Genomic DNA, 13,755 nt, shown 5'->3' on the forward strand with positions numbered 1-13,755 from the left:
CGTAAAAATACCAACTTTATTATTTCAACTGATTCAAATTGAAGCGTATGTGTAAATTCATGTCAAAATTACCTTTTTTCACCTTTCTTTTTTGTTTAATATCCAGAATGAAAATAAATTACCGATTGCAAACTCTCGGTTCTTGTGAAGAAAACAGTGACTGAGTTTTGTATTATTTTTTTTTGCAATAAAGTTCAAATGTAAATATACGGGTTTAGCAATCTTAAAGTGCCCAAATTGATATTTCATTGAAATTTGATTTATAAAGGTACCCTATTACAGTAATTGTACAAAAGCATTAGAAACTGTAAAGAAGTCTACAGATGTCACTACAAGTAATTTTTTTAAATAAATTTGTTAGCACTTGAAATAAAGGTGTAAAAGTGAATATAACATTTTGTCCATACTCCCTCTTTATTTGGACAGCGAGGTTGAACGCAACATGATCAAATTAAATAATTGGTAGTAGAATAATGAAGAAGTGTAGATAATGACATGAAATGGCGTTAGTTTATTCTTAATTTCAGTCCAGAACGGGTGCATCGTTGGGCGGAGTTGGAGTTCTTTGTATCTCGTTGAGGTGAAATCCCTCTATTTTATAAACTTTTGGATTCTTTATCTTCAACGCATCGGCCCACTCGTACGCTAAAAAGTTTAATAAAAATATGATATACACGCAACGGGAATATGGAAAGTAAAACGACAACAAATAAACTTTATTTTGTTTATTTTAAAAGTATTATCATTAACGCTATAGAACTCGCAGTATAAATTGTCTAAAGGCGGAGACTGACCGGAGCATTTCAGTGCTGCCATATGTCACACCAAAAATCTGAAAATCTGAATCCATAGCCCAAAATCTGTATGAATCTTCGCAACATTGCATTCGTACCGTAGTTAAAGGGTCGGACGACGAAGACGCGATTCTTGGTTCTGTGATTTTAATAAATTACTGCTTACTCCTAATGAAGAAAATAAATAAATATAATGCCAATCCCCACAAATTCTCCGCAGTTTGGGGAATTTCCCACAGATTGGCAACCCTGTACTAACCTAAAATTGTATCCGACTTCGGATGGAGCATTCGGAACGAGCGGCGAACAGCTCGGCTCGGTGTACTGACTGCCTGAATGCTCGCATGGTAACACGTTACGACGAAATGCTCCGGTCAGTCTCCGCCTTAATAAGTCAGAGAGCGAATTATAGCGAGTATATCTTAATATAAAAGTTAAAATTACCTGATGACTGCTTCATGTCAGAGTCTGACTTGAGTCCATAGTATTTAGCCCAATCGGCTTTCCCCGTCCTACAAAGGTACAAAACAACACCGAGAGTATTCACACCAATAAATGCATACACAAGACTTAACCTCTGTTTCCAACGAAATGCTTCTTCTTCTGAAACTGGGTTTGAATTCTTTCGGATAAATTTATGAACCCAACGAAACCACATGTTTGCTATAAAAGTGTAGCATGTATATGCAAAACTATTTTATTTTGTTCTTTCAATATTTTCTTTTCTTTAAAAACATATTTTAAATACAAAAATATATTTAAGTTCTTACGATATACGCAAAATTTCAATTCAATACAATTTTCAGGTCATAATAAGCGACTTATAACTATTATATTAGATAATCTTGAATATTACGCTGTTTTTCATTACTCTATAGTTCAATTTTGACACATGATTTTCAAAATAGAATTTGTCTGTGGTATTTGTGAGTTGTGTTCATTTATCAAGAACGATCACTAATGTAAACATGACATGAAGTTTTGCGATTGCGTTTAGAGAACACCAATCTACATATTATATACGTATGTATGTAGATTGATGTTTATGTAGGCTGGTATATGAATATTAAAATCAAAATTAACATTTCCTTTATATAAATTATTAAAACATAGTGTGTTCAAAGAGAAGAGCGTGTATTAATTTCTGCTAGGACTAGCGTACTCTTGAAAAAAAAACACACAAAAAAACTAAGCCAGCTGGGACTCCGGGACCCATGTCTGAAACCGGGACAATCCCGGTCAAACCGGGACGTATTTTAAGCTTAGATATAGGCCTCTTCCGTATTCTTCCATTTTTTTCGGTCGGTTGCTGCTTGCAGACATTTTTACCCCCATAGCACTTATGTCATCGGACCATCTTTTTGAAGTCTTCCGACGCCTCTATAATTTTCCCAAGGGCTTCAGCTTAAAATTTTAGGGGCCCATCTTGTGAGATCTTGTTTTACAACTCAAAGTAAACTGTAACACTGCTCATGTTCTTCAGATTCTTTCAAATATAACCACCTATCTAAGGTGTATAAGATTTTCTTGAATAAATGAAAATTTCTTCTTCTCCTTATTCACACCACAATGGTGCATAAGTCACCGCATCATACAAAAACTGTAATACCTTGAACGACATAAACACGAATGTAAGTTAATCAATCTTGCGATTCAGGTACGTACACCAACCCAAGTGAAAATCACTTATATTTATTTTGACACCCCTGGTAATCAAATCCGGAATCTCTAGTACGGTAGACCAACGCGCTAACCATTATTACGCTACAGAGTAAATTATTTTTGTAAAAATTTTATTTTCCCTCAACCTGTTTAAAATTGATCTCCTTTTTTCTCAATGACATCAATTTAGTTTTTTGATAGTGAGATGTTGTTTTAACATTTATGGGATTATTTTTTATTTATTTCAGCTTTTTAAGAAATACGGTTCAAAGGTATCCGGGGCTGATAATTTCTGACAGTGGTGATTCTGCTAAAAAAAACATTCTATCGTAATATGAGTGAGGGAGAGGAAAATGTTTTGAGGATGGGATGCCAGAAATTCAGACTTTGCTCTCCCCTGCACCTCCCAATCTGGAAAAATCTGATTCATCCAAAAAAAACTAGCGTTTGTGTATTTTTTATTTTTTCAAAGAAAAGTAATGAATATAGAAACGCTTGATGTTTATCCTGAGATAATGATGATGTTTCATTTAAAATTACAGACAAAAAAATGAAAATTAAATAATTGAATAATGAGTTTATTTTGTAATATTTTAAGTACAATTTTTAAAGTTCTATTTATATAAACAGTGCGATTTAATAATTTCAATGTCGGAAGGTATTAATATGGTTGTACCCAGCAGGCCGTAATTTTTTCAACAAAAATAAAACTTAAAAAGGATTTTTTTTTATACAGATATAAAGGATATTATGAAAACTTACCAAAAATATACATCATGTGGCGTTTGAGCTGCTGTTTACTCAGAAAAGGACAGTTTAAATATTCACAAAAAAGTCAGTTGTCACAACTTGATACAGAAAATACATTTACTTATAAATATAGCAAAATATAATTTTGTTTATAAAATATGTTTATTCATTTATTTATTTATGTTAACTAAGATTAGAACAGGATTAAAATAAACGTTAATGTTGCAGGAAAATATCATTTAAAAAAACTGTAGTTGACTCTCAGTAAAAGCTTTTAGAAAAATGGCTGTAACTTTGATAGTATCGGTAAATTGTAATATTTTAGTATTTCTTGATCTTGTCCCATATATTCGAATTTAAAATTCCAATTGGATTTGATATTGACTTGCGACAAGCTAGAAGGAGAGCGTATGGCGGCCTGGCGAGCACGGAATTGAAGAGCGCGTAGACGCGCTCGTGGCAGCGAACCGGTTAAAGAGTTTGTCCTACTGTATGAAGATGATTAATTATTAGATGTTAAATTTTCATAGGAATAATAGAAATGGTATTCTGATGTACGTAGGTATATTTTTGTCCGCCTCCGCAGTGTTATGGTCAGCACGCTCGGCCACCGTTCTACAGGTTCCGGGTTCGAGCCCTAGGGGGGGGGTCAAATAAATAAAAGTGATTTTTTCACTCTAATATTTATTCAATATTACCCTGGACTGGTACCAGAAGCGGAGGGCTGATCTCCTCTCCTTCACGCGTTAACGATCAAGATAACACTGCGTTTATATGATGCAGTGCCCTATGCACCATCGGGTGCGGATAAGGGTTCGAAGATGTAGAAGATGTATGTATGTAAAAGTTTACAGTTTGCAGTAAGTGCTAAGGAAAGAGTAGGACGATGATAGGTACCTACGTACTAGATAAGTACAGTATCTACTCAATGAATTAGGGCCACGCAGAATTTCGCGCAATTTCTCAATTCAAACAGGAATAACTCAGAGAAAACCTTGAATAAAACAACAATGAATTTTATTTACACAAGAACACTTTATTACGCTTAAATTATGCATATATTTTCATATAAATATAGTTAGTATTTATTATTTCCACCTTTGGCAGAAATAACTGCCTCAATTCTTTTTGGCATACTTAAAATGCACTGTTTTATCGTGTTTTTTATTTCTTCGTCTTCTGACCTAATTTTTTGAATTTTTTTTTTAGACAGTCTACTGTCGGATTTGGGAATGAGTATACCTTATTTTTTAACATGCTCCATACGTTTTCTATAGGATTAAGGTCCGGAGAATTTCCAGGCCAGGGGAGCAAAGGCAGATTTTTGTTAGACAAAATTTTTATTATTGATTTAGCCCGGTGGCAAGGTGCCCCATCCTGCATGAAGGTGTATGGACCTTCTGTTGGGTCGAGTGTATGGTAGAAGGGCAATAAAATTCGTTCGAGGACCTGCTTATAGGAATTTTGGTTCATTGTTCCTTCCACGAAAAACAACGGCCCAGGTAAATTGTTAATAATACATGACCATATCATTGTTGCAGGGGGGTGTTTGATAACTTTAACCACACAGGCCTCATTGTAACGTTCCATTGGTGTTCTCCTGACGAATCGACGGCTCTCTGTCACGGCTTCTAACCGGCACTCATCACTAAAGATGACCTGAAAAATAATGAAAATTTAAGTTTAATTCAAATATATAAGTTTATTGACTAAAATGATATGTTGAAAATTCAATTTAAATAAATACCTTTTTCCAATCATCTACCGAGTAATTTCGATGTAGCCTGGCCCATTTTAATCGATCCGCTTTCATTCGTGGTGTCAATTTTGGTACTTTTACAGGGCGCCTGCATTTCAGATTTACTTCGTAAAGACGTCGCCTCAGTGTTGATACCGATATATTTATACCCTCTTCTTCCAATTTTATTTTTAATGTTTTTGCTGATGCACTTCGGTTTTCTAAGGCACTTTGAACGATTTTTTGATCAGTCCTCGGTGTTGTTTTTCTAATCTTACGACAGTTCTTTCGCTGATTGCTGGTGGCGGGTGACTGATTTTTTATTGATTTTGAAATTTTGTCCACTGTTTGACGAGAAACGTTTTCTTTTTTTGAAATTTCTCTATTAGATAGTATTCCTAATTTCAGTAGCACTATAACACTAGACTTTTTTTCCTCAGAAATGTCTTTACTTTTTCCCATTTTGTCCTTTTCAAAAAAAACACTTGTGTTTACAAAAAAAAATTATACTTTATGAACTAAAATTAAAAATTAAGTTTTTTTCACAAGACACGATAACTATATAACCTCTCTGAACAAAACAACAATCAGAACTCAAGAAACTTCACTAATAAATGAGATAGGGCTTTTTTTTTAACTTTCAACTATCTGTCTACCTGTGCTAATTAGGGACCTTTCTCAGAAAAAGGGTTTAAAATTTTGTAAACGCTTAAATAATCCAGGTATATTTTACATATTATTGAAGGTAATATACATGATATTAGATGTCAATAAAAAACTTAAAGTATTTATGTAAAATAAATGTAATAATCCAAAAGATTTCAGAGTATTCAAAAAAATAATGGGTGGCCCTAATTCATTGAGTAGATACTGTAGAAGGATAGGGAAGAGGGAGAGGGAGGAACCTAGTAACTAGTAACAAGTAGGACCGTCACACATGTCTGACGTAGGTAGTTTTCCCGAGTTTCCCGAGCTATTCCCACTAAATGCACAGAACTTGTCGCCACCTACTTGTACCGGTAGGTATTTGTGTGGAAGTACCTACTGCTAGTGGCTTTCTTCTCTTGCCTACTATCTCATCCTTTCGACTGTAATATCTCTCCGTTTCAACTTCTTCTATTCTGCATTGAATTCAAAATTATCGCTCTGTATTATTATCATAATGCTCTAGTAAGCTGCTTTCCATAAACTTACTCAAATGTTGTAATTGTATCTAGATATTTTCATATATATAATCCTATTGGATATATTATCCTTTCAAATTGTGGTTGTATATTCTCTTATGGACCAGGTATTTAAAAGGCTAATGCTATTTGCAATTTATTATTCAACTGTTTAATCTCTTATGATAATCTTCGAGCGAAATGTAATGTATTGAAAACAATAGGTAGCTATTATTTTGAATATTTATTTCGATTGATATACGTATAAGGTAGAGAACTTTTTTTTTAACAAAATACATATTTAAATAATACAAAATAGTTGGTAAATATACAAAACATTATTTCTTATTTATTACAATTCATAAACATTTATTTAAGTAAATAGGTCCCACATTTTAATAAATTAGATGGGCCACATTTTTACTTATATATACTTATACATGTATATATGAAAGGTCAAGTGGTTCCAATTAAAAACATTTTCGGCTAAAAACAGGTTTTTTTAAATATCCAGATTTTCACAAATACACATACGAGAATATACACTCCACTTTTTTTGAAAGGGAAATACCGGGCCTTTTGCTAAGTCGTTGGGATCGCTGCGTTTTTTTAATTTATTTTTTACTTTTTAATTAATGATAAATGTAAAATACATTTAATAAATAAATCGTAATTTCCCTAGTATTCCTAAAGACAATTTCCAAATAACAACAAATTCCTCGAATAAAAAAAATTAAAAAAGTACTTACGTAAATATTTGGGATAGTAAAAGACCTATGTAGAATTTAAAATACTCGCGTTAGCAAATTTCCACCTGAGTAATCGATAACTTTGATATACTACCACTTTAATAGGAGCAGTCGACATGTGACATACAGTAAGTTATGGCGAAGGTCTGTAATAAATTATTGGTGTTAGATTTAGTGTAATCAAGTTATGAATTTAAAACGGATATTGATATTGGTTGATATACGAGGTTACATAAATACATATCGGTTGTCTCTCGAGGGTCTGTGCCAGGACTTCTAGTGATCCATTACGTGATGTGTATTACAATTATGCACAAATCTGTGTTTCACATTGTTAACACATATCTCGAGACTACCATACACTCGAGGCGTCACCCGATGGGGCTTGCAGGCCGCAGCTATGTCGGGGAACTAATAACTTACATTGAAAACAACTTATTATAAATTTCTAACTTTACTCCCTTGAGGGATCTTCAGTTGCAGTTGTGGTCCAAAATGGCATCTTCACAGGATGCAGAATTTCCTAGAAATAAAAATAATAACTCAGATGAGTTTACTGTCATTATCGCTAACGGGTGGGTACCCTCACTCTCATCCCATATTTACGAGTACCACCCCCCACATTTTAAAGATTTTTATTTCGAATTGAAAAAAGTGGTTTGCCTCGTGTGTCTCCACTTAAATTTATTTTTATACTCGATATTTGTGAAATAACTTGAATTTTTTGATTTCGAAAAGTGTAAATAAAATCGTAAAACTCAAAACGGAAATTAAAATAATTATGACAGGAAATTACCGGACTTAGAAAGGATAACAGGATATATTTAGATTAGTATTGTTGCATGAAATAGTAGGTTTAAAAATATAAATATTTTAAAAATTGCAATATCTGCAGACAAGCCTCTATTAGAGGCTTGTCTGCAGATAGGATAGTAAGGATAGGGTAGGTAAATGTGAAAAATACATCTTAAACACCCAGATCAATTGAAAATAAATCTTTCTGGAATTTATTTTGCACTTGGCGTGAATCGAACCCGCAACGCCAGTTTCGCAGTCGAGCGTCTACCCAACTACGCCACCGTGATTAAAGAAGTCCATTTGCAAACCACTTTGTGTTAAAAAATTAGGTTCTTTTAGCTAATGGCGGCAATCGGTAGAAGATTTATAATATTAACGTCTATTTTTAACATAATCTGCCAAAATTTATTAATTTACTGCAGAAGAAACTGATAGTGAAGAGACTTTAATGCACGGAGACATGAGAGTGTAATAAAATTTGTAATTAAAATTGTAATTCCTTAAGAATAGATAGGATAGAAGTTTAAATATGAAACTGTTTCAAAACTACGTATGTTTGTACAACTGCAAAACTATCGATGTTTAAAGTACTTCATGCAAAACTGTCTTTATTTAGTTTTAAAATGCAAATTAAATAATTATTGATAAGCGGTGATTTAATTTCTTAACATTAATTAAATTGATATGATCCTAGAATTATGTAATACGCAAACGAATGCGTCTTTATATTATAAGAATTTTTATCAGTTTTCTCAACTAATTGCTTTTTTTAATATAACGTGATTTGCAAGTGGACTACTCAATTCACCGATTTGCAGCCAGTCGTATGCGAGCAAGAATATCGTTTTATGATTCGTATTATAATTCGTGTGATGTTCAGTGTTACGCGATTTAGTTAGTTTGTGGTGTAATGACAATAAATCTTGTGTAATGTCGTGTTCTTGATAAAATAACGTGCAATATTAAACTATTATGTGGGTGTAATGTGTAAACCGCGTTAGTTGATACGTAAATGGATCTAATATGCATTTCCGTGAACACGTGAGGCCTCTTTGACTATACCAGTGCCACCAATGGTGAATAATTCTGGATCACAGGTGCACGAGCTTTGAGGTAAGAAAATCAATTCGTGATTTGGATTGCCTTTGCATTATATGTATATTGGTTTATTAGATCACCCCAGTATTCATGATCGATCGGTTGATCTCGATGTTGTATATCTGACTGCTGCCCTTTCTTTTATGATTTTTGTAAACTGACATATTATGAAATCTACGGGTATTTTGAATACATATTGAGCTTACGATACCGTTTCTTTGGAATAATCGAAGTTCTACCGTGTGAAGTAATAATTCTCGCGATAGTGGAATGCTGCCAAGCTATTGCCGTTCGCGGGATATAATGTTTAGTCGATATGTTTGGTTTTGTGAGTTGGAAACCATTTCACTTCAGAGACTCGCGCAAGTTTCACCACATGCAAGTTTGGAAGTTACCAAAAGGATGTAATATTCTCTTTGAAGTAATGCTTTTCTCATAATGGGTAAACACACAAAGCTATTTCACAGCACCGCTAGGGTTGTTTTGCTGACGTCAGAAATTACAGCAAAAATGAACATGAAATCGTATCAAAATACCGTTTCTAAAAAAAATTCTACTTTTCAAATATAATATCGCGATGGAAATTAAACCTGAGGAGTTTTTTATTTATTTAATATTTCGTTAGATAAATTTTTGTGTATTACATAATTTATTTCAATTTCATGCTATTTTCGTGAGCCAAACTTTCATGCATTATAAAATGCTATCAAATTGCGGTAGAGTGGGTCCGAACCCAAAAAAAGTAATCGAAACGTCCATCTTGTGAAATAATGTGTTCAATTTAAAACCAGTCATTTTTTAAATAAAACCTCAACGTAGTTTTGAAAAAAAAATGTACAGAATTTAATTCCCTATTTGATAAAAAAAATCTATGATTTTCATTCTGGGACCTATTTTTCGAAATTTTACCTTTAATTCGGTTTTTAAAAGGGTTTTTCATACTGTTGATGTATTAATATAAAAATGCATTGTAATATTTCTGGAGAAATAAGTAAAGGTGTAGGTATTTGTACCTATATTGAATTGCTATTTTTCAATAATAATAAAACTGACCATTTTTGGTCCGACCATAAAAGGTAATTTTTTGTGTGAAACTTTTTTTTGGATGTACCCCCCGGGGAATTATTACTAAAACTTGTTATAGATGTCTTTCAGAGACGAAAAAAGAATGGGAAGGGAATATAGTAGTATGTAATTTAAAGGGTTTGTCGTCGCCTGCCTTCATTGATATTATATTTTGTAAACATGCGTGTGTAATATTTACCGTATTCATTGTAGGAGTATATCTGCATGTACAATATTGAAGTGCGAGTTTTAAGTGACATCTAGCGAAATGCATATGAAGTAAAATAGAATAATTACTTTGATTTGACAGCCCCTTGCGGAAACATTATGATGAACCTTTCAACTTACTATAAACATCTAAGATTTTATAAACACATATACTTATACTCAAATAAAAATACGCTCACTTCGTAATAACAATAGAGGAATTCAAGTTTATTGCTTGAATATTTAAAGCACCAACTTTGTGTTTTAAAGCACTAACTAAAGTGAGTGGATCAAAAAACAGAGTTATTTTATTTCTCCTAATAATATATTATTTTTACTTAAATGCGTGGAACTGTTTCGTTACATATAGTTAAGTAGCTGCCTCGCAAGGCGAAACAGCTATCACAAAATTAAATAATTTAGTTTTTTTTTTAATATTTTATGAATATATAAATATATTTTTTTATGAATAAAACTATATTTATAAATATATTTATATTAATAAATTACTTATCATGATCTAAAAACATCGTCCTCTTTCAAAACCGCTTAACATTTATAATTGTGATTTTGCAAAATTCAGGGATTAATAAAATTATGTAATAGGTCCCTAACTGTGATCTGTGAAACAAAATGAATACTATTGTTTAAGTATATGTATTTTTATTACTATGGAATTATGGGAATGGGAACATACGTTATTTGACAAAGAAAGTAATTTTCATCTTCGAGAATAGTCTGAATACAATATAAAGATAATGAATGACGGCTATTAATTTAAAAAGCACATTTTATCTGTGGAAATACAGTTAATGTATAATAAATGGGGCAGAGAGATTCCGAAACGAAAGCCGTCACTTTACATCCTAAATAATTTCTAAATTTTCCATCTAACTGTTCTAAATCAAATCGTAAGTACTACTAAGTACGTGAGTAATACTTACGTAATAAAAAACACAGATTTAAAAAATATATCTTTAAAGTAAGTGTATTTAAAACCATTCCTGGATATGCTGACAATTTTTTTATGGGGCATCTATATAATATTACAATTCAAAGAAATCAATAGATTTATTATTGACCTTAAAGTAATGTTAATCGTTATTTCAGGTATTATATTTTATTTAAAAGGTAATTGATAGCTGTTTTCTTTTCTACGATATTTTTGAGTGTGTTGACAAAAATTAATCCTTTAATTAGGTACACTTTGGATTATTTATTTATGGATATGTAAGTCTGGACATTTGCAGTACTTACGACCTTTAATTAGCTGGTTTAAGTGATCACTTTATCATTCTACCTATGATTGAAAACCACATTACTCAATTCTGTGCACTAAATTATTAGAAACAAGTAGAACGAAATTCTGGATTTGTGAAAAATGTTTAGATTTCATGTGGAAGTTAACTATTTAACAAAGTATTGTAGGTACTTCGACTTTACTTCTAGACTTACATTTTTAACGACTTATTGAAACAGGTTCTCGATCAGTACTACCAGAAAGTTAATAATACCAAAAAGAAAACCATTTTATTTTCGAAAACTCGTAAAAGTACACGACAAAGTAAACTCGTTAACATCCGTACGTAAGTTGATCTTTGATAGTGCTTTAAATATCTTTCCTGAAAGTAAATATATTTAATATCAAGGACAGGTTTATGACGATACGTCCCTGTTCCGCAGAATGCCTTCACTCCGTGTAGCGACGTGTTCCTGGAGAGATGTCCTCGTCCGCTGAAGAGGACGAGTAGTAGTTACCCACCCGCCCCACCGCCCAGGAACCTTCTACTCCCCCTAGCTGCTGAACCACGATCAGCCCTCCGTCCACCGCATCAAAGACCAGATAGCGGTCTTATTATGTTAATCAAAATAATATTGATTTCCCATCTTACTCGAGCGGCGCCAGTAGAAGATTTACTTCAATTACTTTACAATTTATCCGTCTAAACGAGACCGTCCATTTTATCGTGCATAAAATACGAATGAATAGAGAAAAATGCCCTTTGTTCGTATGTTACATTTAATGCCATTCTTCTAGTTTAATAAACAATAAAGGGAAATGAATGGGAATGGTAAGTTTATCTGTCTACTTAGTGTGGTGGATAATCACTACTCGTACCATTCTCTAAATCCCAGGATCGATATCCGATCGAGTCAACTTACCCCGACTCGCACTCGCAGCGTAAAACTAATGTATAACTGTACCTGCGTACCTACTATTCTTTTTAGGTAAATGATTTTGAATTTCGAGAGAAAACATAATGCGAAATTCGTCGGGTAGTTAATAAAGACCTCGCGTTGAATCGGCAAGCGGAAGGCATTCGGTTGGAATAATACCTACCCTGCCTGAAATGATCGCACGGTAGGTGCTAGTAATCGCGTTTGTATACGGCGTGGCGCGACGGGGAGTACTTTACGCAGCTATCGTATTTTGACACAAACCGTATAATGATCCGAATAGAATTCCGGAAAGGAAATCCCGATCGAGTGTCGCTTCCTCCCTGACAGTGGCAGTGGCACTCCCCCCTGTATGGCTCTATTGCGTCTCCATCAGCCGAGGTGTAATTATTCCCGGGCGCTGTGATCCATCACTTGTCACGGGCTCTCTTCGCAGACGTCTCATTTCATTATACGTTTCGTCTCTCTGGCACTTTCCTCGCGAATTAACTTCCCGAATAATGAGAGGTAATGAAGGCTTTGATCGCGGTCACGACATCTACGCCTTTTGTTTCCGGTATAAAGGGAAACTGATCCTAACGAACGAGAAAATCAGCGGAAAATGTTTTGAATGTTATTTAATCTGCGGAAGAATACTCTCTAGAGACGCGACTCTAATTTTACTTCGTTATAAACGACGAAAGATTTTTGAAATAAATAAATTTGAAATATTTTGGAATATTATTACGCAGTCGGATGTTGTTTTCGTGTAAACCATTTTTTTGGACTGTACAAAGGTTAAAATATATTCTCTATATCCTTCTATGAAAATTTTTATTTTGTTTAAATAAAAAGTGTATCTCTAATTTGAAGAATGTACTGCGTTTTAGTTGTTGTAAATATGCAGTATAATGTGTTTTTCTTTCTAGACATCGATGAGACAAGATGTAAACATTATAAAATAGTTACAGAGAAATTTACCGTTGTAATATTCGACAATAGAAGAATAATGTATGGTCTCTAGGTCAGGGGTCAGCGGTCAGCGGTCAGCGGTACACTTCCCGAATCTCTTCGAGCACCGGGGAACTGTGTATTAGCGGAGTACTTTCTGCTGCGCAGCAAGGAGGTGGGTTTAGTTAAGCCGCGAATGCTGCGGTAAAGTATGTTTTCCACTTCCTCCCATTTCTTGCTGACTCCTGTTCCGTGACTTTACCTCCCGAATTGTTCCCCCTAATTTTTAAACCTTTTTAAGAGACCATTCACGTCAGCGCTTAAATTATGGCTTAAAGATAAAAACAAAACAATGGGTCACTCGTAAACGTATTTACTTAGCGATAATATAATATAGTAACGAAATATCCGGAAACTGGAGGGAAAACATTAATTCGGGTTCTAAAAAAGTCCGTAATGAAATACAAGCGCGCGGTACGACCGCGACCCGCGACCCGCGCCCCGTATCGGCGTACGTTGGGTACGAACGAACGTTTAGTGCTTGTGTTTTTAGTCCCAATATGTTGGGTAATTTATCGGTTCTGCGGTGAGCTCTTTATGCCATTTACAGTCTGTTTTTATTA

The 13,755-nt window shown here is 33.7% G+C and overlaps 1 long non-coding RNA gene across 1 annotated transcript; it reads right to left on the minus strand.

Moving 5' to 3' along the window:
• Positions 1-102: 102 nt before the first annotated feature.
• LOC148310833 (uncharacterized) lies at positions 103-1,695 on the minus strand. The gene is made up of 2 exons (XR_015837343.1): positions 1,239-1,695; positions 103-645 (listed from the first exon to the last, which is right to left on the minus strand). It is a non-coding gene; the product is annotated as an uncharacterized LOC148310833 (long non-coding RNA).
• Positions 1,696-13,755: the final 12,060 nt, after the last annotated feature.

Source organism: Brachycentrus maculatus, unplaced genomic scaffold (genome assembly GCF_059751285.1).
Source record: "Brachycentrus maculatus isolate JH-2025_06_01 unplaced genomic scaffold, ASM5975128v1 h1tg000087l, whole genome shotgun sequence".
Lineage (NCBI taxonomy): Eukaryota > Metazoa > Arthropoda > Insecta > Trichoptera > Brachycentridae > Brachycentrus > Brachycentrus maculatus.